This window comes from Haplochromis burtoni, unplaced genomic scaffold (assembly GCF_018398535.1).
Source record: "Haplochromis burtoni strain Fernald_Lab_line unplaced genomic scaffold, NCSU_Asbu1 Contig_98, whole genome shotgun sequence".
Taxonomy (NCBI): Eukaryota; Metazoa; Chordata; class Actinopteri; order Cichliformes; family Cichlidae; genus Haplochromis; species Haplochromis burtoni.
Window position 1 is genome coordinate 584,112 of NW_024582459.1, and position 26,201 is coordinate 610,312.

The 26,201-nt window shown below is 41.0% G+C and overlaps 1 protein-coding gene across 4 annotated transcripts in view; it reads left to right on the forward strand.

Moving 5' to 3' along the window:
- Nucleotides 1-1,004: 1,004 nt before the first annotated feature.
- The window catches only part of plxna4 (plexin A4), a 242,618-nt gene continuing 217,421 nt past the window's right edge, over nt 1,005-26,201 (forward strand). For 2 of the 4 annotated variants that reach the window (XM_042222942.1, XM_042222943.1), the window contains exon 1: nt 2,859-3,354. The gene's annotated coding sequence lies outside the window, so the exon portion shown is untranslated. Of the gene's footprint in view, nt 1,105-2,856; nt 3,355-26,201 lie in introns of those variants that run through there. The other 2 variants (XM_005927188.3, XM_005927187.2) reach the window with 2 other exon arrangements.

Below are 26,201 nucleotides of genomic sequence, written 5' to 3' on the forward strand. Positions count from 1 at the left end.
TGAAAGTTATCTGATTATTGAGCTCCACAGACTGTTGATTTAGCTCTGCTGGCACTGAATAATTAAATGTGGCCAATAGGTATGTCAGTATCTATGCTTTTCATCCTCTAAATGACCTCAAAATCTGACATGAAGACCGGAGTATTACAAATGAACACATTTTCAAATCCGCTGCTTTTCCAAAGAGATTTTTTGTAAACCATCACCACCCAGCAAAACAAAGACATGGTTGGTTTTATTGCTTAAAATGATTTACAAGGGGTAACTTTTCCTCCGAGGTATCGCTGAACTCTTGAATCTAAAAATCACTTCTTTTATTTTTTTAATAAACCATCCCCCCCCCCCTTTTTTTGTATTGATTTTTAACTTTTCAAGAAATTTTAACCTGTTAAATAGCAAATTTAGGACGTACAAAGCACAAAACTATGGTGCATCTGGCCACAGATTCTGATAAGTGTATTCAAACTCTTGGAAAAAGTCAAAAAGACTTTGAAACGAATGGATGTCACGGTTAATTGCATTGAATGTGTTAAACCTTGTATTCCCATCTGGTGCAGTACTGAAGCCTTTAATTTTCTACCTGTTATTTGGTTTGGTTATTGCTCCATACAAGATTGCATACAAGTTTCTACTCATCCACTTACCTGCACCACCGAATTTACCAACTACACCTGTCATTGACAGTTTAAAACTATTAATTGGCTCAGCTGTGTGTGTCTACCTTGTATGCCATAAAGATTGGGGCAGTGTTTCTGTCAATACACAAATCCAACTGATTACGGTGAGAGCATTTAAAATCAGATAAACCGTTTTTAACTTTCAAAGCTTTACTCTGGCATTATGCTTTCAGTTTCCTCATGAAGGATGTGGCTCTGGTCGAAAATCACCAGTGAATACGGGCTGTCTGTTAATGGGGAAGAGCGCCCCACCAACACAAGCTCCAGGAGGGGTGGCACACCGGGCCCAGGTGTTGCCAGTATTGCTGATTGCCATCAGTCACCCCTCCCCCACCAGCGGCACCAGCAGGAGAAGCAGCTACACACAGAGCAAAGAATGTCCCAATATGCACATTTTTCTTTTCCCCGCAGTAAGGCAGAAGTTTGGGTGAGAGTAAAGACCAAGACTATATGAAGCAGTTATTACTAATCCTGCATGACTGTTTAAATTGCTCTATCTGCTCAGGCTAACAAGTTTAGTGTTGTAATACTGCCACCGTAATGCTATAATTCTGCGTTGACTCTCTACAGTAGATGTGCCGTGTTTCTGTTTCCGCTCGCTTAATTTACAGGCAGGAATAAATGACGTTCGTAGGTAGTAGATCATTATAATGTAGTTTTCAGGGATGTTTGTGTTACATTCGTGCCACGTTAATGTTCTGGTACAACTTTTTTTTTTTTTATTAAAGATTAAAAACGCTACCGCAAACAACAGTCACAAATGGCCACACACCGTTGCAGAGTCGCTGAAGCACTTACAGCCTTCATTTGTGTTTGTCACCGTCAGTGGCTGTAAAGTTTCTCTGGCCTGTAGGTGGGGCTCTGATGCAGTGTTTCAAAGCGAGGGACCTCTCTTGGAAGCGAGAGCACGGAGGGAGGGAGATGAGGAAAAGAGGGAGAGGATGCTGCAGCAAGCGCCAAACCGCTCTATACGACCCCTAAACGCACACCACAGGATTAGACATTAAACAAGGATGCATGCCATAGAAACGAATTTTTACTCCCCACAAGTTCTTTGAATAGCTACCGCTCGTCTTCATTATGATTTTTGCCAGATCAAATCAAATTCTAATATTTAAGACCACCGGGGAACATTTTAAAAGTTATCTTTGAACTGGAAATATTAATCGAAAGAAGCCTGGACAGGTTCCTAGTGTGCAAAATTCAGTCGATGATGATGATGGATTTCTTGTGAATTCTCTATATGAATATAAGGCAGCTATTTTATGGAAAAATGCATTATTCCAGCACCCACGCTGCTTATTCCTGATTACATAATTAGGCTTTTCGAATATTAATGGATCAAAACGTAGGGATGGGGGGGGGCTCCTGAGGCACGTTTAAAGATCATCAATGAAAAAAAAAATGCAATGCAGGTTCTAATCCCCCACATCTATGCAGGATTCGTAATTATGCTGCTGTGTTGCCCAATCTTTATCTTTAAATGATCCTGCGATTAGGTATTCAAATCCGATGATCTGATCATTTCACCCCGGTATTGTAGCGTATTTGTGTTAAATTCCCCTTTGGCATTGCCAAATCCCATTCTCAACGGGATGAATGCATTACATAAACCGTCTGCTGGCTACGGGACCCATACCTAACTGTATAAACCTCTATTTTAACAAGGCACGGGCTCCATTTAATCCCACATCATACCACATTTATTTTATTTTATTAGGTGGAAAATATACCTTTCGAATTGCTTATCTCTTAAGCTAGGAAATGTACTTTTTTTTTTCTTGTTTAGAGATGCTGACGCCTACAAAGCAACTACACAGGACCCCATATGGGGAGTTGTCACACTTCCTATAGTCTCATATTGATAATCGTGATGATGTGTGCTTTTATTTGTAGGCTTTACGCACTCGGTGTTATTATTATAGACATAGTTGCCAAGGTCTTAAAATGTAAAGAAAACACTCTCCACTTCGCCTCCAATCTAAGAGGTTACTGCAGGCAAGTCATGAACCTTGGTGAAAACAGTCGTCTTTTACAGCGGGCGAAGCTCCGTGCACTAAGTCCCTCCCGGCTTTGAGATTCGCTGTGAAGCTGCAAACTCCGAGGCAGCAGCCTACTTCTCTCTCTCTCTCCTTCTTTCTCTCTCTCCCTCCAGCTCTCTCTCTCTCTCTCTCTCTCTCTCTCGCACTCCGCTGCAGCACCCTTAGCACCTCAGTTGAGCAGGAGCACCGCACTGAGTCACATCTATACACACACGTTCTCTGCACGCACATACAAGCACACATACGCGCACACAAGCACAGCCTCCTGCGGTATCCCATACGGCGCAGCGGCTTTTCCAACGGCATACCAAGTGCGTTCTCGCCGGGAGATGGGAGGTGCGGCTCCCGGGTCTCAGAACACTCTGAGAGGCTTAGTAGAGTCCTGCTGATCGGGGATGCTGCTGGAAGTCCGCTGCTGTTTCTTTCTCCCGTGCAGGAATCGCTTCTAACTACACCTTTACCGGGGATTTAAAGTGGACAAGCCGTCTGATCAGGATATAACATTACTCTAAGCATTTCATTTTTTGTGAGGGGAAGGGGGGAAGAGTAGAAGGAGTTGGGATTGCTCTGGACGTGCCTCTTATCCGCAGTGTCGATGCGGCTGCGGCTGTGAATGATATCTGCATAGATTACAGGTAAGGAACGAGGCTTGTCACTGCGTTAGTTCCCACAACCGGGACTTATATTTGCAGGCTGTGGTGGGCATCATAGCCGGGTTTGAGGTTCCCCACTGCACCAGCCAGGTGACAAGAGGCGTGTTGCACCTGTTCTAGCTGCGCCATGCCCGCTCTGCGCACTCCGATAATCGGTCGGATTTTGTTTTTAAAATCCATTTGGATCGTCTCATTATATCCCCGAGGAAGAATTGTAGGATACAACCCCCCAACAAATTCTGCAATTTGTTTTAACTTGGGACCTCAAGTTGACCGAGTTTCCTCCGTTTTCATTGGCTATTCGTACCCTTCATCCCATGTGAGCCACGGAGAGGTGCGTACCCAAATTGTGCTCGTTCCTCTTGCAGCGGTAGCTATGACGGTTCAAAACGATATTATTTGTCGGGGATTCCGCGTCGGTTTTACGCAGTGTCTTCGGAGGATGAAGCACTGGTATGTAGTGGCGCTCAGACTCCTGGACCAAAATTAAGATATTGGAGGTGGCTGAGCTTTACGAAATGAAAAGATGGAAATGGAAAACTACCCGATGTTTTATTACATATGGTATTTATTCATTTCTGTGGCCTTAACAAAAAGTTAACACCTTTCTCAAAAATTTCAGTCATAGTTCTTTCAAAAAGTTATTTAAACCGTTCAGTATTGGAATATTTCCTATTATTTTAGGTTTCCACGCAGGGCTGAGTGTATGCAGCCTGACCCTGTTCAGGCACGCTGCTAAAGAACTTTTCTAAACAGTTTCACTGTGGCACAATCCAGCATGTGCATATCACAATGTTTAGTTATTTTGTTCGTTTAATTGCGCTTTCCTGACGGTTTTTTTTTCTTTTCTTATCTACGGTTTGTCAGCTATCTCAACCTGCAGGAAAACCCACGTTAATGTGCCTCAAACTGAACACTGGGACATTTCTCCCCGTGCGGATCCACGGTCGTAGGGTCCGTCGTGGACGCCTGATGGCTTTTGAACTTGACCGATGTGGATAGAGCACTGCGGGATGTACTTCACGTTAGGTTTAGACGAAAAACCTGACTACATGGCATTTGGTCTCTCGGGTAGCAGGCTACTCAGTTTAATGTAACTTTATCTTAAGGCTTGGATTTTATGTTAGCACTTTCATTTTCATGTCGGAGCACACCACGGGTATGATTTAGGGCTAAACTTAAAAAAGGATTAAGGGATCATTTCAATTGCTTTGATGTCGTAACAAAAGAAGACACTAAAGGCGCATTTATGACACTGTTGTCTTTGCCACAGGCACTTTTATTCGCTTAAATGATATTCAAGCCTTTTTATGTTGAGTAGCTTATAAACCCAGCTGTGGCTGTCTGGTGTGCTGATTGACCTGCCGAGAGAAGATTCCAACAATAATCCACAAGAATAGATTTTTCTCATGCTTTCACTTTTCGTAGATCACATGCAACAAAGTCAGTGATAGAGTGATGAGAAATTTTTCTCTCATCACTTAAAGATATTCAGCGTCTTGAAATAATGCATGTAGTTCTGATAACAGCAGCTTGTGGCACTTTGCTGTCAGCACATTGGACTTAGTCTAGATTTTGGTTGTACACAAGGTAAATCATCCCCTTTAGCTCAGCCTTGTTGTGGGTCACTTGAAATGATTTCTAGAGATTTAAGCAAACTGTGCAAGCTCTGCCCCGCGGTATGATGCAGCTCTTCAGTCTCCTCCATCCATCTCCTCCTCCACTGCTTTCTCCTTCCTCCCTTTCCTTCCTCCCACCCTCCATTGCACCTCATGCACGGAAAGCAGCTTCTGCAGCCAACCAAAAATGCAGATTTGTAGTACAGCATCCACAGTGAGCACTCTGAGCTCCTCTACTGGTTTTCCCCTCCCTCTATCCACCTGCTCTCCACACTCAATGCATCAATTCAGTGTTGCCCTTCAAGTCCCTACTTGATGTTACCCTAATGTAAAGGAGTGCGGCAGCATTTTTACACAACTATCTCACAAAATTGTACTTCTAGTTGTGTTTTTGATGAGCTCACCAAAAGTCTCATGCTTGTTCAGTGCAAGAGGATGGCTGAAGGGACGAGGCTATGTGCTTTACAGTCCATGAGGGGCAGTGTGGCTCATAGGATTAAGTGGATTGATTGAGCCCATGTACTAATGCTGACGCTGGCATTAATTTTGATTTTGTCTCAGTTCCTACAGTGAATTATGTGTTATTGCAAGTTGAATAAGTGACTGTGAAATAGTTGTTATACACAATGTTTTATGACATTTGCTTAGCTGTGCTGTTGGTTTGGAAGGTAGTGAAGTGACTGAATTTCATACATTTGGCAAAGAGGGCAACATTGGCATCAGAGTTCACCCGGTTCTTTAACTACTAATTAAAGCAAATGAATACAAAAATATGTCTCTTTACTGATTAGTCGTCCACTAACTGGTGTTTTAACTATCTGTGGTGGTGAGGTGGTGAACAGCAACATGCATACGGGAAAAATGCATTTAGCTTATTCTTCTGCGCTTTGCGATTTAGGCTGGAAGACAGCCTTCTGTGTTTTGTTTCCCCAAAACATGCATTCAGAATATGCACATCTATCTTGTTTCTGAATGTTCCCATTTTTTACTCAAATTGTCTGTGCGCTCAGCTGCTGTCAAGGTCTTAAGGCAAAAAAAAAATTTGATCCCTGAGCAATTTGCGAGTCATCTGTGTTCAGCCTCCTTGCCCTTCGGCCAAATTCCAGCTCAGTCCTAAATTCTTAGCTCTCAGAGCACTTGGCAGTACTCATTCTCATTCCTTCCCTTCCCGTCTGTTTCCCTTTCTCTCGACGTGTTGTCCATCAAGGCCTGCCTATAGGAATTGAAGCAGCATCCTTTATCTGCCTGTAAGCACCTCATATTGACATACAACCCCCTGTCTGTCGGCCAGTGTTACGGCTAGAGGGCTGGGGTTTGGACCCGGAGAGCACAGCCTTGTCAATATTATGGCTTGCTAATGGATAAACTCTCACTCCAACCTTGGCAGTAAAAGACGCTCATTGCAGTTTGGTAGCGGTCCGCTTGCAAGAATAGGCTCCATAGAAAATCTTTGCAATGTGTTCGTGTCAAGGGGGGGGGGGGAATTGTGAATGAATATGAGTGGGAACTCTTAGTAAGATTTGCTGTAGCGATATAAATGCCTGGTAGCAGTGTAGGCAAGACCCAGCGGAAGTGTGCTTGTGTGTCTCTGTGTGGGTGTGAATGATGCATCTGTGACTGGCTGGCGAGGTCCTATATGAATACTCGGGTCACAGAGACGTATCGTCATGTCAGACTGAATGATGTGTCTGTGGATTGGACCTGAATGGAGCTCTCTGTTTGTTCTTGTTCTTTTTCTGTTGCTCTCTTTCTCACTCCATGTCTCTCTCTCTCTCTCTTTCCGTCGCACTCACTCACTCATACACACTTACAACCCTGTGGGCTGCGACAGGACTACCAGACACAGGCTTGTGTCCAATTAGACTCCCTCCTCTCTCATGCCACCAAACACCACCGAGGAGATTGCAAATTGTATTTCCGTGTCACCAACTGTTCTCCCCACTATAATCTGTCTCCCATATTTTAGGACAGTCGGAGACATGTTTCTTTAACAAGAGAGGCAGGGATAGTATAAAATTGGAAGAAATATTTTTCGGTGTCTATTAATCCCTTCTTACTTGATCAAAGTTAGATTCTCTTGGCTTACTGGAGCGTGATAACCTTTTTCTTTGTTCAGGGTGAGCGCAATACATGGTGTTACACTTTGAATTATCATTCCATTGATGCATAAAACCCATCTTTGTTATCTTGTCTGTATGGACATGACCTTGGAGTAAGCTTAAAATCTGGTATGCAATGTGTGATTGGGTTTTAGTTGACACTGAAAAAGATGCCATCTCTGACTGACGGCCTGATGGCTTTAATCTAAATTCCAATTTAGAGGGGGTGGGTAGATTCTATGCTACATTAAGGGAATAATTGCTTACAAGTATGTAATTAACCCCTTTTTTTTAATACACTGAAGAGGTGCATATTGATGTTTGCACAGCAATAACAGCAGAGATATCAAGTGAGGATCTCCAAACAATAGGCGTCGTGAATTCTGTGGGGAGAAATCAATACATGTCACCGCGTCCAGTTTAATGAGAATCTTTGTTCTCTCTGAATAGTTTAGCCGTTATATGCGGAAGAAGAACATGTGAGTGCATGTGTGTATGTAGACACATACCGTAGTCAGCATCTTGGCCACAGAGTCCTATTAAGCCGTTGCATGCCTTTATAATGGACCCCAATCCATGTATCACAGTCGCACCACTTTTTATTTTATTTTCTCCTTCCAGGCTTCTATCATGCTTTCTTTCATCTTATTACTCAATTCTCCTCTCTCTCCTATGGTTTCTGCCTCTAGCACTCTCCTCCCATATCTTTCTGCCACACTCTAAGCTGCCAAGCACATAACTTTATCTTTGTGTATTTGTGTGTGGGGATGGGCAGAAAAAAAATCCAGACTGTTGTGTCATTGGAATGACCTATGAAGAAGGATATAAACCGAGAAGGAGACATGGGATGTTGTTTTAGATGAGAATCGGGGAGATGTGGAAAGTCACCGACGTATCAGTGGGTTTGCCAGACTGCTCCTTTTGATAAGACCATATTAAGCGTTTCTCCCAGGTTTCTATGATTCATATGGAGCCGTGAGTCTGATGTATAAACAGCTCTCTTTGATGCAGCAGCAGATGACACGCTGTGGCATATTGGCTCTTATGCCTGTGTGTGCCAAGCCGAGCATGACAAGCAGTAAATTAGTTTTGTTTCAGATGCATGAAATGATGAGAAAATTGCAGACGGTCTTAGGGCATTTTTTTTTTTTCCCTTAGCTATCTCTCATTTACTCTTTCACCGAGGCCTCAAGTCCACGCAAGGATTAGGCGCCTAATGGTGTTTTAATCATGCCTGTTGGAAGAATGGGCATGCAAGCATGTGCGCATGTTCTATGAATCCATTTTTGACAAAACCTTCTCAATATTTTTCATGCAACCAGTCATCATGTGAAAATTTATCTCATTATTCAGTTCTTCGAATAACAAGTTTTGTTTTAAGTGAGCATGCAATAAGAAACTATGCTTTTATAGTATGTTTTTTATAAGCCAAAATACAAGTATATTGTTTGTGAGTCCATGGATCATCCTCTCGAGCAACAGCAGGGCTGTCAATTTGTTGTAGCAAAGGTTATTGGTAGCATGTTTGTGCTTGACACTCTCGTCCCTACTCCGCTTTGACTTTATTGCTATCATAGCTCTGGATTGACCTCAATAAGTGCTGTTCTTTAGAAAAGTTAACATTTCAGCTTGAAAAGAGAATCCCTGCTTACAGCACTAGGTACTAAAAGAAGTCAGCGGTTTCTTTTGGGATATGAGCAGTTAAAGTGTCAGCTTTTTTTTAGTAAGTAATGAGAAGTAGACAAATATTTCTTCCAGCTTTTTGGTAAATGCATGTCTGGTAAATCTTGGAGTAAATAACTTATGGAACAGAATTATGTAAATAAACTAGACAAAACAGGCAATTGTAATCAGTTACATTTCTTAGAATGGAATTTTATAAAAATGGTAGTGATTAGGAATCCACTTTTGAATATGCTCTTTTCCACAAAGGCGTATCTTTTGACTAAATAGTCGCTCTGGTACTTTTTTGCAGTAATGCCTTCCTTTGGAATATTTCTGGACAACATGGGTCAACAAAGCTTTTGAGGAAAATTTAAGTGCAACACAATCCAGGGTACAATTTCATAAAGGCAAATCCACATCTAGACAGGCAGCACTCATTTGCCAGTATGCGATCAAATTTTGAGCATTGTCCTTGATTGGTTCTCTTGTTTAAATTTGCACCGCCTCTTGTGTGCCTGTCAAATCAGTCTGTATTGCTCTAAGCTACTTGAGTCTGCCAAGCCTGCGAGCAGCCTACCGCGCCAAGGCGAGTGGCAATGTCTTTGGACCAGAATGTCTTTCAGTGCTGGAAATTCAGCAATATTTTTCTTTTTGGAATCCAAAAAAGACTCTGCGGCAATGAAGTGCTGCAGTAAAGTACACAGAAAGCAGTATTACTATACATTTGTTGAGATGACCGGAGTATTTAAAGTTAATATGTCTCGCCATTCTTGTCGCCCCCACACACTCTCTGTTCTGCTCTTTCTTGTACCCTCTCTCTCTCATTTCCTGTCTGCTGTGAGTGTTGGCGGTGTCAGGGGGCATCAGTATTCAGCGTCACCACAGTAATTGTGAAACAGTGGGTTCAGAAAGGACCCCTACTGTTCTATAGCCAGAAGGCTGAAGGGAGGATCTACTTTACTGTAATACCCTCCCCTACATCACCCACCTTATTCTGTCGTCCCCCCCCCCCCCAGGATATATCATAGTCTAGCAGCATAATGTTGGGGATATTAAGGAGAGACTTAACAAGGCTTACATTGGGTTTTGTGTTATTCTTCTCTCTGTGTGCTACTCCCTTTTGAGTTTGGGATTTTGCCTTCCTTGAGTATATTTTATTTTCTTCTGCTGATGGGATTTGGAATGGCTCGTGTCTGTGCAAATGCAGTGATTGACTCTTAGCCAAGGCCCAATTCTCGCCAACTGCTGTGGTGAACAATTTGTTGCTCTCCTGGAATAAAACCCTTTTTCCTTTGTCATTCTTTTAAGTCTCTGACTTTCGGTGTGATCGTATTGATTGCTTTGATTAAACTTTTCCAAAAAGCGATGATTGCACGAGAATGTTAAACTTAGGACATGCACCTCACCTCAGCTATTTATCTGCTAATTATCTGTTTGGTTTACTTTCCTCGTTGTCACGCTTTCCCTGTGATGTTGGTGGGACTGATGATCATTAACTGATTTAATGAAATCTTTCTGCATGCTGGAGCTCAGTCAAATGAGGTCCTGTTAAATCTTTCCCCTATAGTCACTCACACCGTCCTTACCTGCTACCCACACAACTGTTCCTATGGCAACATGATTTGTCAATTGAGAACCCCTTCACAGCAATTGTAATTACTCATGTGCTTACCTTGAAAAATAGTAAGCGGCATTAAAGAAACACGGATTGTTGATTCTCTGAGCTTCTTACCTTTCATATGACACTAAAAGGAGATGGAACATCATCTCTTAATATATTAATCGGAAGATCATTGATGCTTGTTGATATTCTAACCAGTGATGACTGTGTCACTGTAGATATTGATTGGATTGGCTGTCTTGTTAGTGGCTGCTGGAGTGTTTGTAGTCTGGCACTTGTCATACCCTTAGGTATTTTTTTCCCATCCTTCCATCTTGAGCAGAATGGACCAAAGGGCCGCAGCTATCTTTTATTGATTAGTTAGAAAAATGATTGACACACTGGAAAGAACTTTTGGTAAGCTTCAAGGTAGTGCTAAGAGAGTAGGGAAACTCAGCTGGAAAAAACCTGCTGACTGAGATGGTGGATATTGCCGGGTATACCTTTGCCATCAGGGAATACCTTTAACAAAAAGCAATGTACATGGTGTGCAACAATGTTTAGGTCAGTGGTACATGTCAAACTCCACATGATGGCCAAGGCCTAAGGTTTCTCAGCTAAACCTTTGCCCAGGGCGTGATACGATCTCTGCTGGCTTTCCTTTCTTTTCATATTGTATCCTGCTGCTATTTTTTCCAAGGAAATGATACACCCACCTGTGGCTTTCCACATGACATAAAAAATGTGTTTTGATCCATGGTTCAGTTCTTTTGCTGACATGGCCATTGTAGAATTTGTAGGTGGTGAACAGGAGTCAGCATGTGCATGATGACGAGGACAAGCCTCCTATCCATACATGCGTAAATGAGCTATATTTACATTATAACCAGTTGTTTTTGGTTCAGCTATTTTTGCTAGGTACTAACCACTGCAGCAAACGAAACCTGCTGTTTTAGAGATGCTGTGGCTGAGGCAGCAAATCATCACACTTTGCCCCTCAGGGTTGCTCAGATCCTCATACTCACCTATTTTTCCTCCTTCTAACATATTGACTTCAAGAGTTGACTATTCACTTGCTGCCTAATATATCCCACAGTTTGGTAGGTGCCACTGTAACAAGATAATCAATGTTCTTTACTTCACCTGTCTGGTTTTAATTCTGTGGCTGATTTGGAGCATATAGAGCCTTTCAGTACTGAGCACACATCTCCTTTTTGCCACCTCCCACACAGAGCACTGGGAGTTCCTGTAGACATAATGCTCCAAATCCCCAGTTGACAGACTAGCAGAGGAAAGGTTAGCCACTTTGTTGTATTGCATCAAGCTATTCTCCCTCTCACTTTTTCCCTCTGTTGGCTCAAAAAAAAAAAGGCTGTCCCCTCTCTCTGCGAGTCTACAAACGTAACTGTGGAGAAAGCACAAGGTTTTCATCTCTCCCTCCCCCTTCTTTTTTTGTCCATCCGTTATGCATTGTCATGGCAGTCCTTCCAGCTGAGCTTTGATTGGGTTGTTCTGGGCCCACCGGCAAATCTGGCAACCAGATAGTTATGTGGTGTGTCTCTGTCCATGTGTAAGTCGGCGTGTGTAAGAGGGTTTTCTTCATGTCTCTGGGAAAAAGCAATGAGATGAGGTAAAGCTTTCAGAAAATCAAAGTATAAAAATGGCCATGACAAGCAGGGGAAAGACGAAAGCAAGGGAGGATGAGAGGGAGGAAGAGAGAGGGGTAACACGCTGGATAATAATTTGCATCCTCTCACTTGCCACTGTGAACGATGACTGGCTAGAAAGCTTGTCTGATGTGTTTATGCCGTAGGCTTTGAAAGATGGAGTTAAAGGGAGAAGGAAAGTTTAAGGGGAACCATGCAGAGGGAAGGGAGTGGTTGTGGAAAGGCATGTAATGAAGTGTAAACCTGCCTAAACTCAGTTTACCCACATCTTAGTTGTTGTGATGGCGCTCACACATATCTCAGCTGAAGATTTTCTTTTTTAATGTAAATTCATTGCAATGTACACGCCACCCGGCTGAACACCACCGTCTGTCAGTTCTGATGCACACTTTGCACTCTTGTACCAAGAGTAGTTAACCAATGAGCTGGAGCAGCTCCACTGGGCAAACTGTGGCTGCTTTTTCTGCATTTTATCTGTAAAAAGTTTTCATATCACTGAATATTGACAACATATATGCTGAGACTAAAATCAGCAGACAAATTAGTTATACTAGGGTCCAGCAGTTCTGCACAGACATATTTTAATTTATGTCAGCTGGCGGATTTGTAAATAGTCCTGCGTCTGTAGGGTAGCTCTGCCTCTGTGCTTAAGAGCTGTGCTTCCTTTGGCGTCTATCTCGGCAGCCAATAAACCCGGTCCTGGAAAGTGAGTATTCCTGCTTTGTGAAACCTGATCCCAGTGGATGGTTAAAAGTTGACAACACAAGTCCTGTGTAACAAGACTATTGATGTGGGGCCACCTTTTTAAAACTTCTTGGCAGCAATGATTCTCTTTGTGTGTGTGGAGTCCTGGGTCACTACACAATCTAACCCAACAAATAATGACACAAGACGTAGAAGAAAGCTGTTATCTTTCTAAGTTTTGACCATTTTTCGCTAAACAAGTTTTAAGACATGTTAAGTCATGTTACTGTAGTGGGAAGATGATACTGCAAAATGCCCTAGGGATCCTGCAGCAGGAGGGATTTTGTGTATGTTGCACATTCTTCATATTCACACACACCTTTGCACGTTTAACTGTTTATATGCCTCAGTCACGTTGAAACATTAGATTTTGGTTGACATTTTATTTTGTAATGGTGCAAAAACAAATTTGAAATCCCCATAGTTATGTCTATTTTGCATACTGTATGAAATACTTTGAAATATTACTTTAAAATGTCCAAATTAACCCTTTTAATGAGCATTGCATCTAGTTTTCAGATCATTCTTAGTGTCTAGGGTTTTAGCTCCACCGTCCTTCTAGTTTATACTCTTTGAATTATCCTTATTTGAGCTCTCATAGTTCAACGAGCTACAGCATAGCAGGAGAAATTTATTAGCTAGGTGCTCATATAAGCTGTGTGTTAGTGTTTGCATTACCCTCAACAACAACTGCTTATCTACACAGGGTGCATAAACTCTTTTGCATGAATGACTCCCATGATGCATCATTGGACTCATTAATTAGATATTAACATTGTCAACATGTTAATAACAAGCCCAAAGGAGACCCTGCACTGTCATTATTGACAATTACTTGCAATTACTGGCAATTACTGACAATTACTGGCAATTACTACCAATTAAACCATGCCATTCTCAGTCTTAGTAGTGTAAAAACTGCATGCTTTCTTCATAAAACAGTCAAAGAATGACATGAAATCACAGATGTGCACGTGTGATGCATGCGCCCACAGTAGTTACATGTTTTGAAATAATCTGAATTAAGAGTGAACATGTTTAGTTTGCAGAGCTGCTAAAATATCACGTTATTTAATCACCACAATTCCTTATCATAATGATTTTCTCATTTTCTCTTTGACATTTTAGGGAAGTGACACATCCACTTCTATACTTCTGCTCATTTATCAACCGTTTCTTCTTCTACCTCTCGGTCTGTGGTAGTACTAGTTGTACAGCACCATTGGCTGAATGTGTTTAAAAATGGAATATCTCAGCAGCTAGAAGGGCACTTCTGACACATGCTGTCAAACTGCTAATATTTCAGTTTTTCCAGACCATTATGGTTGGGCTGCAAGTCTCTGCAGATGTAGACATTCTGTCTTCGCTAGCATGCCCAATATTCTCCATCCATTCCACAAGGTCTATACTTAGGTAATTTACAGTGGATAGACATGTGAACAGGCTGACAAAGTATGACGTGTGCTGTTTCTAGAAGAAGAGTGGGGACTGGGCTATATTTTTCTTTCTAACTGAAGCACCCGTGAAGTCAAGAGTGAGACACAATCAGAGATATGTGACAATGACAAGTTCCTTTGTATGACAGTACATCAGTGTCTCTATCAGAATTTAGAGCTGTTAATAGATACATCTATTTGCTGTGATTCACAAAAAAAATCCCATTAAAATGGAATGTAGTATTTAGTTTTCCACTGAGGCAGTCAAAGTGTCTTCCCGACATGCACCGTTTTCCACTAATCTGATGGGATCTAAATCAAGTCGCAGCAGCAGTCTTAGTAGGATATGCAAGCACAGGATTAAAGTCCTCCTGAAGAAGCCCAGGCATCAGCAGACATTCAAGGACCAACGCAGGCTTTTGGCTGGCATGGGGAGAGACTTTGATGAAAGTGAGGCTGTCCTCGTCCAGCAGCAGAGGGAATACGAGGACAGGGTTCACAGAGAGGAAAGGGAGCTTGTGAGGCAGAAAAGGTGACGCCGACTCAGCTGCAGGAGACTCAACAAGACAATCTCTTCACAGAAGCTTTGAGCCAAATGTCTTTGTTTGTTTACCGCAGCAATTCCACACACTGCTTTGACTCCACCTTGACTCTTCTCTAACATAAAAGTAACCGTATTCAGAATAACAGACTGTTGCCACATTAGTTGAAGCTAGCAATAATGCATAGCTTGTGATTCTAGTGCTTTAATACGCTGATTCAACTCGGTGATCATTTGTAAGGCGGTAGCTTGTGCCGCTCTCATATTGTGGGTGTTCGAATTATTTATTAAAGACCACCAAGTATAAATTAAAAATAATGTTTATTGGTTAACTTGAGCATAATTTCAGAATGATACTTTATGTAATCGTTTAATCATAATAACAGTGATTTTTCTCTTGGCTTAGTAGATCAGCAGGGCCTGGATACATTTTTTTGGGAGATAAATCGAGAGAAACAAAGAGAATAACAAGTTCAATATAGGCCAGTCAGCTGACCTTGTTCCAGCTGTGCGTAGTAAACCAGAAGCTGAGATCTTTAAGACTTTTCTTCCATGGATTACGAGGGAGAGCCGTAATCCATGAGCTTTAAGCAAACCAAATCATCCACGGAAGTGATGAGGCTCACAGATGTGCATGGTGCTACAGCGATGTGTATATGTGTGTGAGGCAGAGAGACAGCGAGATGGAGTGGGTTACAATAGGATGGATTAATAATTTTGTTTTGTCCAATAGTTCATTCCTTGTCCTTTATACCAAGCTTAACAGAGCACACATGCACCTTATACACATGCACACCTGAAAGATCAGTTTTTGAAGAAATAGTGCAGAAACAGATGGAGAGATCAGAGAAGAAAAAGAAATCTGGATTTTTTTTTTTCCCATTTTAGTGTAATCACCACAAAGCCTTCTAAATTATCAAGCTTTCATGTCTAAGAAGTTAATCTCAGAGGTCAAGTCTGTTTTAGCTCCGGAACAGAGAGACAGGAAGAAAAGGAAAGAAGAGGCTGCATGCGGGTCACACAGGATTTAGACAGAGAACGAGACAGAGGTATGAATGTAAAGAATGAAAGAAACTGTCATGAGTAAACATCTGAACTGGGCCAGGTCTGATCCTGCACGGAGACTCAGCTAGGAAACCCGATTTAGTCAACAGGCGACTTAAGAAGTTATTTTGTCATGGCGTAATAGTCTCTTCATTTTTTTTTCTTCTTTGGTGCCACAAGAGCTGTAAGCACCTGAAAATAAACACCGTCCTGATGGATGCCAGCAGTGTCTCGGTGTCTGAGTGCATGATAAAGCATATGGGATGTCAGTGATAGCGGCCCCTATTTGATGTGAATTACAGAACTTGACTTACATATGAGCAGATACTTTCATTTTAAGTCTGACTGACTCTACTGTCCTTAAAGTACTATAGGGTAGTATCTGGTGTGTAGCTGTGTGCACTGGTGCTGTTGTGACTATTTGACACTTCTGTGATTGGCTTTGTTCTACCAGCAGTGTTAGATTTCTATCCTTGTTAATGTATTTAAATATTATGGTGACAATTTACACGTGCTTTCCCTCAAGGCATCAGTAGTTTCTCTATAGATCAGTCTCTTCTTAAGGTCTGATCTATTGTGAGTGAGTACTCAAAGTGTGCCTGCATGTTGCATGATCAGGCTTTTTCACAGCAAGCATTTTGGCATGTAATAACAGGAAAGTAAAGGTATAATTAATTATTTAATTGGCGTGTCCTATTTTCATGACCCTGGTACTGTTCAGGCTCTTGTGGTCTTTGTTACTGGAACATCTTGCCAGGAAGAAACAGTGTTTGAAACCAGACTGAAGCTGTGCTGCTTTCATATGCATTTGACTACTACCAAAGTGTCAGATTGATGTGCTTGGCTTACTACATGTAACATGCATGTTTTGTGTATATGCATTCTGTAAATGAACATTTTTTCTTTCTTTCTTTCTTTTTTTTTTTTTTTACATAAACCTCATAAATTCCTGTAAATTTGATGCAAGTATAACCCTAAACATCATCGTCTGTAGCTAGAGTATACTGTTTATAATGACTGGAGGTCTATAGTCTACCATCTGCAAAATGAAGTGTTATAATTCCTGATTTATTACCTGCGTAAGTGGCACTGGCACGCTCGGATATTGCTCAGTGACAGAGGTGGGATAAAGAGAAGGGGTGCTAATGTGAAAGACCTTTAAGGATGCCACCCCTGTTGGAAGTGAAGTCTTATCACAACTCAGTGAGACTTGATTAGTGATTATTAAAACCTCAGAGGTGCCTGTGTTCGTGCAGCTGTTAATGCCGTGCCGACAACTTCATTAATATTTTGCAACAAACATCTTAAAATTACATCGGCTGACATTATTACATAAGATAAACAGTTATAATAACTTGCCCCCGCTTTCTATTTGATGAACTAAGTAACAAACTATTTCTAAATCACATCAAGCATCTCTGACATTTCTAAAATGCAATTATTTCTCCTCGGCAATCAACATTCATTATGTGTTATCTATGAAAAGCTAAGGTTGGACGGTAATTTTGGTCATGCTGGTGTGACGGTGAGGAGCTTCAATTGAGAGAGCGTGAGCTAGAGCACTTGCAAAGTTACTGATGAGCAGCAGCACAGCACAGATCCTGGCTTAAAGGTAGCAGCAAACCCATTTCACTCGCTTTAACCAAAACACACAGAGCACGCTACATTGAAGTGTCTTGTTTCAGTGTTTCTCATACCGCAGCAAAAATATCCACAGTCATTTCAGCTTCGAGCAAACTACGACTCATAATTAATTACTGTGTTGAGAGGAGAAAGGGATACCAGGGATGAGCTGGAGAGAGAGGGTGAGGGAGGCAAAAGACAGATAAAGAGAGCAGGAGAGGGGGGGGAGAAATTTGGCTCGTGAAATAACCGAAGAGCTGAGGGAGGAGCTGGGAGGAGAAGAGGTACAGGTAAGGAAAAACGGATGGATGGAGAAAGAGGAGGACTTAAGGTGGTGCCATTCGGCAGCTGATGAAAGTGAGAGCAGATACACGGCCCTGCATTCCTGTCTGCTCGTTAGAGTAGGGAATAAGGGAATTGGGGGGGAAAGAGAGAGAAATGGTGGAAAAAAAGGCTAGAGCCTTTGAATTTATTCTATGAAAGCGGCTGTCAGACAGTGCCTAGCAACACCCTTTAAGAAGGAGGATTCCTGGCTGCATTTATTGTAATTACAGCAAAATATCTCCTTTTGATTCAGAGTAAGTTGATGTGTCACAACATGCCTATATCTTAATGCAAAATCATCAACTCCTGCATGCATGCTTCCTTTTAAATATAGATTAAAGGGAAACATTAAAGCCCTGTTTTACTCTTCGCATAATCATACTTGAAAGTTTGCCACAGTCATCTTCAACTCAACCTTTTATTTATCATTTAAATCTATTTCAACTGCTGTTTTGTTATTCTGTGTTTTGCAGTTAATTAACAAATAGCGATGACGCTCTTTCATCATGGGTTTCTTAACAGGGATCGTCTGATTACAATCCTTAATGGGTTCTTAATCATTGTGGGGACTATAATTGATTAGAGATTCATTAAGTTCACCCTTTTGTGGTCGCTGCTCTATGTGAAACCCAGAAGCCCCTCCTATTCAGGAAGTCATACACAGTCTAACGAGCAATGTGCTGATGACAGGCCAGTGGGCTCTTCAACAGTCCTAATGACATTAGAGCCTCTTGATCTGGACCGATAACACACTCTCCCAATCACAGCACGCATCAGCACCCACTGCACAATGGCCCAGCCCGAGCCAAGAATGTGTGTGAGTGCAGAGTTTATCAGTGTGTATGTGAGTATGTTTTCTGAGTGACCTTATTTTGGATCCAAGGACTGTTTTGAGTGTTATACTAAAGCCATGAATGATATTGTAACTGAAGACACAATGCACAGATTATTTTCTGCACAGAAAACATTCTTGAGGGGCCGACTCAGAGCGTGTGTTTAGAAAAATGAGCACGATTGAACGCCATCCCACTAAGGAGGATTTGTAAGTCTCAGATGTGAAAGAGGAAAAGAGAACGAGTGGCAAAAAATGAAAGAGATTGAGCAAGGAGTGGGGATGGGCAGATGTCAGCTATTTCTCTAAAATCCAGAGGGGTTCTTCAGTTGGATCTTTGCCTAGACCCCTTCTTTGAAATGCTCTTACTCACTCTAGGAGCATGAAAAGAAAGTAGAGACACTCAGTCTGAGAAAGCAGAAAGTTTGTGACACAACTCGAGTACCTCACACTTAAAATGGATCAGTATAGCAAAACATATACATGTTACTTCTGTGGGGGAGACTGGGCCAGTTGTAATGGGGAAACTGTAATGCAGCAGAAACGACCTACAGTAAAAATGCTTACCCTGCACATGCTCATTAGGATTCTCTCTCTAGATTTTAACGTCAAATATTTGAGCTACGACATCCGGCAGCTAACTGAGAGAATACAGCCTAAACATTTTTAAGTTACATTATTAGATACTTCTACAGTAATGTGATTACGTTGCAGTTTTTTTGTTTGAGATGTAAATGATTAATAAGATATATTTATTCAGTGTTATAATTGCCCTTAATTACTTTACTTACTTCTATTTGTACTATTCGCACATACATATGTTCCTTTAATCAAAAGATGACTAGTGTATTTCAAGTACTCTGAGTTATAAAGGAAAAATGTTACAGTTACCCCCAGTCTTCCCTATTAGTAATATATAACCTGTCTGCTTCACTTTAAGGAGGAGGTTTCTTTATATGACCATATGAAGCTGTGCTCACATTATGGTACCCCTATCTATTTAATAGTGAAGTAAAAGTAAGTTGGTTGTGTTCTATAGAAGAATTTAAAAGACATCCCCCCCCCCCCCATACCCCAAAACCCCCTTTTTTTTTTTTTTTGGTAAAAGCCAAAAGCCTAAACATTTCTTTATTCATGCAAACGCAACGAGGACTCTTTAGCTAACATAGCCTATTGTAAAGCTGGATTTAGTGCAAGGCAAAAGGCAAAAGACAAGTGTGTTCCATTCATGACGGCAGTGTTTAAGAATGACAACCGGAAGCTACTGGGTAACATTATGTCACAGAAACGTTTGCCATGTATTGATAACTGGACCAAATGGCTTCTGACTGCAGTTTCAGTGAAGCGAGTGGGCATATTTACAGTGTTGCTAAGCTCTTGAAGGCTGTTTTTAGAAGTGTTAAAATAGTTTGAAATTTATTATGCTAGCAGAATTACTTGCCAAGTTTTCTGTGCTGGTATTCCGGGTAACACAGTGACTAGTGATTTGGTATTTTAGTGCATTTCTCACATGTATACCTGTTAACAACGACATGCAGTATATAAAGAGTGTTTTATGTGGTGTGTGAGTGAAAGTCATTGGTTTAACTGTGGATATGCATCAAGGCAATGAGAAGTCTCTGAATCACTCAGTCCAAGAATTAAAACATGGAGCTGAAAATGAGAATAAGAAATCTACTTTAAACAAAATGAGTAGTGGGGTCATTTCCATCAAAATCTGCTGTTTTAAAAACTCAGTTATTGCTTTTAATAATTAAAAAATGCATTGTTTACAGCGCCTTGATCCTTGTAAACACTGCTGATTGCTACATCTGTGGTTATAAAGTCTGAATCTCTCAGTCAGTTATCTTCCATTCATGTGATATGTACCCAGTTGACAGTACAATCCCAAGGCTTTCTTTGTAATATCAACAGCTCTGTGGTGGATTAGACCTCCTAACCCTGATCTTGACAGGGTATCTGGTGACAGTAATCCATGCTGCTAATCCATGTCTTGATGTAAACACCAAGGACACCCTGCTTTCTCTCTCTTTCCTCTGTGTCCTCCTTGTTTTCCCTTTCCACTGCTACTTTGAGAGAAATGGGTATTCCATCTGTTTTTTTTTGTATCAGCAGGGGTTAGCTTAGCTTGATAGAAATGTTGGACTTGAGCCCTCTTTAATCATTGCTTAAATTTTTGTCTATTCCTTTGTGTGTGTTTGTGTGTGTGTAAGTGAGAGAGCTACATAATTATTGCACTTCTTAATTTTCTCTTGCTGTGCTTAATAACAATAATAATGAAATTTAGCAACACTGATTTGTTCATGGCTCTGAACAGGTTTGTAACTGCCTCCCAAAGTAATAGTTTTTAATTACTGTTTTTGAGTTGGAGCAATTGTTAGCTTGTGTTTCTTTTACAAGCAACATGTTATTATATGTTAAAGTGCAGAAGTGCAGAAGGAGGTTTGCCTCCTGGATCTAAAACAAGTAATTGTAGCTGGGGAACTAAAGTCCATTGAAGACATGGCCATACATACAGGTCTGTCCGTGTTCTGTACACATTAGTGTTCATGTACACATCAGTGCAAACATCTTGAACCTTTCGATTTTGCTAAGAAATAGGCGTAGGGATTTAATAAAACGTGCCAACAAATGTCATATCATGATATCAATGATATAGAGATGCCATGTCTTTATATTTCCTAGGAAACACAGCAACGATAAGATAAGCCCAGGCATATCTGACAGCAACAGTAGCACAAAAAGGAGTTATTTCAATAGCATCCAAAGTTTTGCTAACCTTAGCAGCACTAGCCTTGTTTTCTCCCTTGCTAGCATTCACATCCCTCTGCAGAACATGGTTACGTGTTGCCTTGTTTGCTTCGTTATAATGCAGTGCAATTTATTCTGACAAAATTTACATGCAGCTGTCATTTTAAAACATTTTTTTTTTACATGAAATTACTGCAGAAGCGCGTTGGTTAGCATGACTGCTATCGGTTTACTTTCTCCTCTCCTCATTTACAACCTTCATTCACTGAGAGAGCAAGAGGTGGCATCGTAACATTGCTAAACTGGTAGTTGTTGATGTACATTAATAAAATAGGAATAACACCTTTAACGGACTACTATTTCTGGCACCTTCTAGCAGGGGCAGCATTTTTAAAATATCTACTCAACTAGTTACACACATTGCTAAGTTTTACCTTAATTTCCATTGAAAACACTACCTAGGCTGCCTTTGTGTTTTCATTTATGTTATAATGTGTTACTGTATATACTGCTGTGTTACTACAACTGCACTATAACGCTGCTGCTCCTCCTGGCACCTTGTGGCAATAGATTCACACCTTATTTGCACTAATAAAGGCTGCTGCCTGCCAGCTGCAATCTACGGAGCCCCGCAAGGGACATGGGAGAAAAAAAAATTAAGATGGACTTTTGCGAGAGCTCGCAAAACAAACTCGGGATCTCGCAAAACTTTTCCGAGACCTACTGGTCTCGAAGCCGACCGGGAGGTCGAGGCACGATGTGCCAGGAGAGCGGTGTTCCTCCCGGCTGTAGTAGGTCTTGACCTCCCGTTAGCTTCGAGATGGTGGGTGTCAGATCTCCGAAAACGTCGGAGCACTTTTGCAAATATGTGATGTCTTGTAAACCAAGCAGATATTTGACGTTTACACAATTACATTCACGCCTCAAAATATCTTAAAAGTGAGAGAGCGTAATATTACAACTAAGTAGCTGCTGCCATTGTTGGAATTCATCTCGCAAAAGTTTTGCGACCCGAGTTAGTTTTGCGAGATCTCGCAAAAGTTCATCGTAATTTTTTTTTCTCCCATGTCCCTTGCAGGGCTCCGTAGCAATCACTGATGAAAGTATTTATTTATTTATTTTTTATCAGTGATTGCAGTGAATGAGAAATATCATTATCAAAAATCCCCTTGAAATATTTTGATGCAATTTTGAGGCTATATTGCTGGAGAACTATTGCTCAAGACCACCTTAAAAATAACAGGAAAATAACAGTTTCAAAACACAAATTCAGACTGTCATACCTTAAACAAACTCTTTAATCAAATTGAGGAATTGTCAGAACTGGCAATAAAGCGCGAGGGTTATAAACTGTGTCATAAGATGGTCAAGCTGTAAGCTCATTTTCTTAATACTATTTCTAACATCGTAGAAATGAAAATGTGAAGTGCAAAAGCATGCATATACATCAACATATCAACAGACCTTGCACACAGTTGTTTTTCAGTTTGAACGTGTGTAGCTGGGTATTTGCCAGCAATGCTACTCTCCGTTTGCAGATTTTTTTTTATGCAGAAGTGTAAAGTCAGAGCGTATGTCGTGCTGTGTTGTGGTCCGGAGGTTTGTGAGTTGATTGGAGTGGGGGTGTGCGCGAGTGTGTGTTTGTGCATTTGTGGGTTCTGCTGGGTGAGTGTAGCAACGCTATGTTTTCCTCCAGTCCCAGTGTGTGGCTGCAATGCAGAGTGACGCTCATTCCTCTGATCAGTACAAGGGCTCAGCATGGGAGAGGGGTGGGTTGAGTTTTCGAGGGGGGAGGGGGGCATGTTTAATATGGGGAGAGTTCTACTCCAGTCAGTACATCCACTGATCTGGGACACACATCTCTGTCTGCTAGTTTTCTAGTTGCCTCTGTGTCACTGTCTCTTTCTGTTCTTCCTGTCTTTCTCATCTGTGTGCTCTCAAAGTTCCAGTCCCACACTGGTTCTCATACATACACAAATGCATACACTTTGCTATTAACAATGCTACAAGTGCAGCTGTGCGCAACCACTACTTCTGTAGTAGTGCCCTTTTTCACTGCGCTACTACAGTACAGTACATCACATCTCACACCCAATCCAAACCACCTTGACCATTAGCACTAACAGCCTCCCATAGATCTGTGCAGTCAGATTGAGTGGACAGGCAAGAGTGGATGTATAGCCTGATGCTGTGCTTGTAGGGGCCTTAGCCTGTAACACCATCCTTGCTATGCCCAGCCTTGCCAGCTGATATAAATCAACAATACACACCAATATTACATGAAAAAAGGGGACACAAATGGACTGAGCAATGGCTAACACCGCTACCACTTAAGCCAAAGCCACAAAAGGATGATGATTATTTCCATTTTTAGCAATAGTGACTTAAAATCATCTGTCCATTCTGAAATTATCCCATCATCTCTACATTTTAGGCAAGTGAACAAACTACTTGTCTTTAATCATTGTCATCACTGCCCGTTCCTTTGATAAATGTATGTATTGTCATTCACCCATCCCCCTCCCCTTTGATCCTGTGAAAAATTATCCGAACAATCTGGAAACATCGTTTTCTCTAGAATATAATGAATTATCTATAATTACTCCCCATGTTACTCACTCATAATCTCCTAATCCCATTTGATTTAGTGTTTTTCTGTCAGTTATTATTTTTGAGCATTTTTACTCTTTGAGAAGTTAAGCTGTTTACCAAAGGCTTTGACAGTTTCTTCATTTCCAAGTCATTTCTTCAACATAAATGCCCCCTGTCACGCTATAAATAGTAGAAGATTATTCTGTTGAGGCTTGCTTTTTGTTGTCTCCGTAAATTGTCATCTCTAGCCAGGCCTCTCCGTTACACAGTCGTCGGCAAAGCAAAGTGGCTCCTGTCATATCCATGATGGTTTCGCTTAACATTGTTGTCCCTGAAATTAGCTTTACATCATCCAATGATAAGATGTGTTTTTGTTACTTTTATTTTATTTTATTTTATTTTTTTTGTTATCTATTTCATGAGTAAAAGTGACACTTTTACTTATATGTTAACTAATTGGGCAGCATGATGGTGTAGTGGTCACTGTTTCGTCACAGCAGGAAGGTCCTGGTTTCTGATCCAAGCTGGGGCCTCCCCACTCTTGCATAGGTTCTCTCTCAGTGCTCCAGCTTCCTCCTTTAGTCCAAAAGTATGTTGAGAGGTAACTGGTGGTTCTAAACTAGTTATAGGTGTCAAAGTTGGCCTGAAGGGCATAAGTGGAAAAAAGGTGGATAAATTTTGTTTTACGTCAACTTGCAAAACCCAGATGTTCAAAGATACTGTGTTAAGTTATCATACTATTTCTTACTTATCATACTATCTTGGAACATTTGGGTTTTGCAAGTTGACGTGAAACAAAATTTCATACCAGCAGGGCAGATGCTGATGCTTGGTCAAAACACTGGTGCAACGCTACTTCCTGTCTGTGGGTTGTTTGAGGTTTGAGAAAAATTTCAGACTGCCACACTGTGTGCATGAAAGGCAGGTAAAAACTCTTTTTTTTGTTTGCCTGCATATTTGTGATGTGTAGCCATGACAAGGATGCACACATATCTTCTCACTGCTTCTCTGATTTCTCAATCCTCTTTCATCTCCTCTTCTCATTCAACAGTTTCCCTTCCCTGAAAGCAAGATACCACAATTAGGTTGTGAAAATGCATGAATGTAATATAAATGACAGTTTCAGTATGTCTTGCCTTTTACGTTGTTGTTTTACAGTAATCATGTGATTTCTTCTCTGACTGGCTCCTGACAGCTTTTAAAGGCAAAGCAAAGTGAGACAATGGAAACATACCAATTATTTTTTCTAAATGCTGAGCTCAAACTCTGTTTTTGAGTTACAGAGATGGAGATAATGCACATAAACACAGGCGCACACATGCAGTGTTGTTTTTTGCCCACAGCTTTAGCGATACTGGAAGTGTGTTCTGGAGAAAGAGTGTTGATCATGAATTCTTTAACAGGTTTTGATGTCTACGGAGCTGCAAACACATGATTGTGTGCAACAGTTTGTGTGCTACTTTACTCATATTTGTAGTGTAATTCTACATGGCAGATAGCCCAGAGCAGCCAGACACACAATTAGGTCACATAACTTCAAGTCTCCTTTACCTTTTCTCATCCTATCTACTTTATTTGCTTGCTTATCTGTAGATGTAACACATTTGAATTAGCAATGCAAGCATAACAGTTGAGAAGTTATTGGTGTCATGGAGTAAATTACTTCTCATTCTTTTAACCACCTGTTGTACCTAGGTTTAAAATGAGCATGCATACTGAGGCAGTAAGGGAGAAGTCGGACAATAATGGCACATAACTAGAGCAAGATAAACTATGTTGTGTGTGAGTGCGCACACTCAGAACTAAAGCAGGCTTTAATTAATGGACCTTGATCATCAGCAGGCATTCACAAACGGCATCTAAACAAGGTTGCCCCACCCGTCAGTGAGTGTAATTGCATTTCAGCAATAGATTTGTGAGGTATACACTGTTATCTCGGGGTACTGCTGATGAAGATTCCCCCCCATTTTTTGTTTGTTATTTGTAAAGCTCTCAATTTATTTCTAAATGGAAACTATGGAGTCTTTTTTCACTGTTTCTTTTTTTTCCATTATGTTTCACGCTCTTTCCCTTCCCATTTAGTCTCCTTTCAACTTGCCACCTTCGATTCTGTCTATTTATATATAACATATAACTATAGATTATAGATTGTAAAGACCTGGAAATGTCAGAACTTTTTAGTGGAACCGTTTTAGCACAGTTGTCTTGCAGAAAAATATAAATGAATAAAGAAATCCTCCAATTATTTTTTATTTTGTCCAAACTGCCTTATGTGTGTGTGTTTTTTTTTTT